The 5,471-nt window shown below is 35.5% G+C and overlaps 1 long non-coding RNA gene across 1 annotated transcript; it reads right to left on the bottom strand.

Moving 5' to 3' along the window:
• Positions 1-1,045: 1,045 nt before the first annotated feature.
• On the bottom strand, positions 1,046-3,579 carry LOC113287283. The gene is made up of 2 exons (XR_003329928.1): positions 2,847-3,579; positions 1,046-2,474 (listed from the first exon to the last, which is right to left on the bottom strand). It is a non-coding gene; the product is annotated as an uncharacterized LOC113287283 (long non-coding RNA).
• Between the last annotated feature and the right edge of the window lie 1,892 nt (positions 3,580-5,471).

Here is a 5,471-nt window from a genome sequence, read left to right as displayed (position 1 = left end):
TCAAAGTCTATATAGCAAAACGACTTTTGTCTCAAGGTAGGAGATAGAGTAGATAGACTTATGAGTGATAGATAAGTTCAAGTCTCCATATACCTTTTAGTCGATGAAGTTCCACTAGTTCCTTGAGTAGTTCTTCGTCTTGTATGATGATCGCCATGGAGTTCTTGAGCTCAACTACACTTTTTATCCTAGTCCGAGACTTAGCTATAGTAGACTAGAAATCAAGACTTATAGTTTTGATCACTAACATTTACAAACATGCTTGAGATAGCAACTCATGCGAGTTCGACCAAGCAGTTCTCTAACACTTCCCATACACCCAATTTGATGGTAAATAAACCTCTTCCAAAGGGAATTAATTTGCAATAACCAACTAATTTCCATTGTTTTTTTCAAAATCATAACCGCATCAATAAATTTGATATGTTGTAAATTTAATCTTCCAATAAGAGAAAACTTTCACAGTTTAAGAGCTTTTTCAAAAAGATCATCAGGTAATTCGATTGATGGAAACCGTTTGTTTGAAATGTTTTCATTACTAAAACCTAAACTGAAGTGGTTTTAGGACACAAATCCATGATAAACCACTTAAATTAAAGAACCATAATCATGAAGAAATTGAAAACAAGAAGGATAAACGAAAATTCACCTGAAATAAAGAAGAATGAATGCAGAAATCTAGAATCAGATGAAGAAAAAAAATCGCCGAGTTCGTCGCCCGATTTGCTAGATCCTCTTTTCTCTTTGTGTTTTTGTTCATATGAAATTTTACTTACACGATCAATTATATCAAAAATAAATGGGCAGACACAACTAGTACTAATATTACATGTTTCAAAACTTAAAAAGAAAACCTGAATTTTTTTTTATTCTCCTATCTATCGAAGAAACTGATATCTTTCTAACGGTTATGGTTTTAAACCATTTTGATTCCTCATTTTTAGAAACTTCATCTTTAGATTCTTGATCATCAACGTCGCATATATGTTATGCTTCCATAGTAAAGATGTAGTAAGATCAAGTTGACATCATCACGATCAATTTATTTTTTTACTAGAAAGGTTAGATTCATTAAAATAAAAAAAGAGTACAGGAAAGAAGCGCCTAAGCGAGTCCAAAAGTGAGGGCATTGACAACACCAAAAACCAAAAACAAAACTAAAAGAGTGCCAAAAGCCAACTCTTGAACCAAGCAATAACAAAGAAAGAACCTGATACATCACAAACTAGAAAAGCAAATTACTTTTGCTTTCTAGATGCAGAGCGTTGGTCTTTACCCAAATTCTGATTTGGAATTTCGCCATTCCATTTGAGCCTTGAACGTTCTTTTTCAGTTTTCTTTTTATTTTTGTCTTCATAAGCCAAATAGTGAGCATGTATATCGGCTTCTACGTCGTAGAATTCTTCATTATCTTCCTCACACTCTTCAATTAAAACTCTATCATGATCTTGACTTCATTGTTGATTTTCGTTGCTTAACACTCTAAAAGTGTTGTTCACACCGTTTTTAGACTTTGTAGTGCCTTTCTTGTCAAATGCAACCTCCTTAATAGGAGATTTCTAACTTCCAGTTACCATCATCGTTTGTCAATACTTGATTCTTTACTAAGTCTCCTTGATAACCTGAAATAACTTTATACTACCAGGCTTGAAAGAAGGGAGTCCCTCTACAAGAAAGGAATTATGCTTCTCCTTTTGTCCTTCACCTTTCTTTTGGATACTAGTGGTCTTGATAGGAGTCTTTGTTGGAACAAATTGATTCTTTATCGGGCTACTAACCTTAGTTACATTAACGCTTGTATTAGCCGCCTCTTCTTTGTGGTCTCTCTTATCAGACTTATCCGTAGACAAATCTTTCCATTGGTATGGAAAGTCACTTGCCAAATGAAAAGGTCTGTGTTTGTGTCCTTTCTCTTGCATCCCAACTGACTTAGGAGTTGACCCAATGCTGATGACTATAGTCGCATGTCTATTACTTGCTGACTTGACCGAACTCTTCTCAGAGAGATTATGCTTCACAGTTGGCTCCATAGATTTTACCACAATTGGGGCAGAGACACTTTCACTAACAATAGCTTCTTTTGAAGGTTTTGGGAAGCCATCAGTCTTCTTAGGACCGACATTCTCCCTTCACCCCTCTTCTGAGAGTTTTGGGGAGTATTCTTTTCTGTTACCTTACTTCCACCCCCACTATCTTGAGAAGCTGAGGCTTCTGTCATACCCATTCCAATCATTTTGAGCATCATTGTCTGTTGTGTTTCTACCATCTGAATCCTTGATATTTTCTCCATGAATGTCACTGACAACATTCTTCATTACTGTTGATTTAGTTTTATCAAGATCCAAGCCATTCTTCTTAGATGTCCATCTTAATTTCAGCTTCTTCGTGCAATTTTTAAAAGAATGACCAAATACTTTACACAAATCACATTTGGTGGGTTTCCATGGATATTCAACCGGCATTTCCAAAACAACCTTACCATCAATTATTAAAGAGATACTATCAGGGTAATTGAAATCAACATCAACTTAAATACAAATCCTAGCAAAGGAAAATCTTGTTATATTTAGAGTATAATCATCTGCAAGAAGAGGTTCCCTATGAAACTAGAAATTAGACTGAGGCCTTCATTATCCTACATGTGTAGTGGAACATTCTAAATCAACACCCAAATTGGAACGGTTCTAATGCTAACAATCAAAGATTCAATCATATTAGACCATGGTCTCAAAGTTAAAAGACAACCTGATATGTAAAAAGAACCTACTTTTAGCACCTTTTTACGATCTTCATCTTTCTTAAATTCAAAAAATGAATGCACAATTACCATGTAATTTTATACTCACTTCATTCTTGAATTTCCAATGATTGCTTACAGCTTCCTTGAATGCTGGAAAAGAAAGTCGTTTACCCATGCAAAAACCGATTACATAATCCTCACATCCTTTGATTCCTGCAGAGAAATCACCTGCTGCATAATCCACCACCCTCTTACCATTTAGCTCAGCAGATGGAAAAAGTTTAATTGGAAGTTGAGGGATGACAGGCTTAGCAACAAGGAACAAAGTTCTTCAATCTTTAGAGACGGTATTTTATACACCCCCAATTGCAGAGTAGCCCACTGTTCCGTTTGACTCAAAACCCCCATCTTCTTTCCCATGTAGAACAATCTCATGCTTATTATGAGTCAATTCAGTAACAACATCCTCACCACCCCTTTTATTATTTCCGCCATTTTAGGGATTAAATCTTCAGAAATAGCACCACTAATAGAGCTAGCTAGGGTTGTGCTTCAGACTTCCACTTCCGTTAGAATCAATCAAAGGAGGGAAATTAGCAAAGCCAAAGCTTAATTCATTATCAATCATGGTAGTTAAAAGAAGCTAATCATATTCCTCCAAACACGGACCAAAAACAAAAAAAATTCACCTCATCTTATAGATCACAAGAAAAAGGAAAGAAGACACAACAAATATAAGAATTTGAGTGGAAGAATAGAGAGAAATCGTAGATCTAAGATTGAGAAGTTTTCTGGTTTTTCCTCACTCCTTTTCTCTCTCCCCAGATACCAATCCATCACGATCAATATTAGTATTAGTTTTCTAAGTGTAGTAGGGTAAAAATTGTTTCTATTGAAAATGGTAAATTAGGTGTGTCGATGAGAAATGAGTATAAACCCTAAACAAATGTGCTGCACAGGAGTACTTTAGATTCGAGACATCAATCTGTACAATTCTGGCCTAAACCAAGAAATGGACGTTCCAGTCTTGCTTCGGTCACAAAATGAAGGAGAAGGGTTGATCTTAGTGGGAAAAGAAGAGAAGGTGTTGAGATCATAATGATGAACTCTGTAAGGCGTAATTGTTTATGACTTGTATCAGAATGTTGAACATGCTTGCAAAGTGTAAGTTGTAAGTTCTAGGTGTTTTCTGAGTACTTGCGTAAATGAATCATGTTGTTCAATAGATAAAAATTTATTTTATAGTAAGTCATAATAAACACCTTGTAGAAAGAGGAAGTAGTTGAGCGAGTGAGAAGTGAAGATCGTGTAAAAATGGTAAGAACCATGTCCCTACTGTGAAGAGAAGACTGGTCGGGTTTTCATCCATTATTTCTCTACTACCATCAACTATCCGCCTTTCCTGAAACTTTCTCATAACGGGCATGTTGCACACCACACGATGTAAACCTCCATACCAATACCCTGATGAGCATCCACCAGTTTGTGACATGTTTGATATCTCGAATATTTTTGTAGAAAATATGGAGAAAGTTACATGAAGAATGGAACAAGTCATACATGGTAGTTGCTGAGTAGGTCTTGCTTGCAAGACCTAATTATTTCGACCAATCACACGGAAGCTAGGAGGCAGGTGATCTTAAGTGACTATTCAAATCGTGTGAATGAGACTTGCCTTGAGTCAGCGCTCAAAAAATAACATATGGTGCTTTTAAGTTAAATAAATAATTAAATATTAAGTTATTTATGAAATCGATATTCATAAAATTTCGTCTGTAATCGATGCATGTAAAGCATCGATTTTAAGCAAGCACCTCAAAATATTCGATGCTTATGAAGCATCGTTGTATAGAGCCTGCTTGAATTAGTCGCGGATTTCACGGTCTTAAAAAGAGACGCGACTGTCTGTCTTTGAGCAGCTTCCAGGAGCTGTTCGAGTAGGTTGTGGATGGGGTGATCGGTCCTCATATGAGAATGATAACCGGTATCCATCATGGCATCTCATTGGTCGACCCAAATCAGATCTAAGTCGGTTAAATCATCTAGCCAAGTTGGATGGTTAAGATCGTTTGTGACAGTTGTTGATTATCGTTAAATCTATTTAATACTCTTATGATCAGCGTGACTAGCCTACTTTAGCCAATGATTTGGAGCGGAGAAGGTAGGCTAGGAGCAATGTGATTGTTCAAGTCTATAGATGGGTCGTTGTTCATCATAATGGCACCTCATTGGTCGCTGATGTGTTTTCAAAGTTGTTGTAGCAATAAGATTCGTTTAAGACTTGTGAAAGCAGATTTTAGACTTAATTTTAAATAAAAATATAGGAAACTTAAATAAAAGTGATATGAAAAATATGGAGAAGACCGGGGCTATGGATTCCATTAATTACCAATATCAAAGTGATTTTATATTCTCTAATTATAATTATGCAAATCCTTCATTCAAATTGATTCTAAATATTGTAAAAGTTGATTTTTTTAGAAATAACAATTGTAAATCGAAAGTATGGGACATCAAAACCCTAGGCTAGCATGCCCCATCAATTGAAATAACAATTGTTTAACAAAAACCATTTTTTTCTATTTATTTATCAAGGCAAATAATCATATAATAATTGCATAAATTAAATAAAATAGAGATTACCACATTCTATTGGCGAAATAGCTTCCTCTGTCGCCCCAGAGGATGGGTTTAGCCCATCATTGTATAAACTTGCTCAAAGTATTGATTC

Source organism: Papaver somniferum, chromosome 6, assembly GCF_003573695.1.
Source record: "Papaver somniferum cultivar HN1 chromosome 6, ASM357369v1, whole genome shotgun sequence".
Classification (NCBI taxonomy): domain Eukaryota; kingdom Viridiplantae; phylum Streptophyta; class Magnoliopsida; order Ranunculales; family Papaveraceae; genus Papaver; species Papaver somniferum.
The sequence above is the reverse complement of the archived record's forward strand: the minus strand, read 5'-3'. Positions and strand labels throughout refer to the sequence as shown.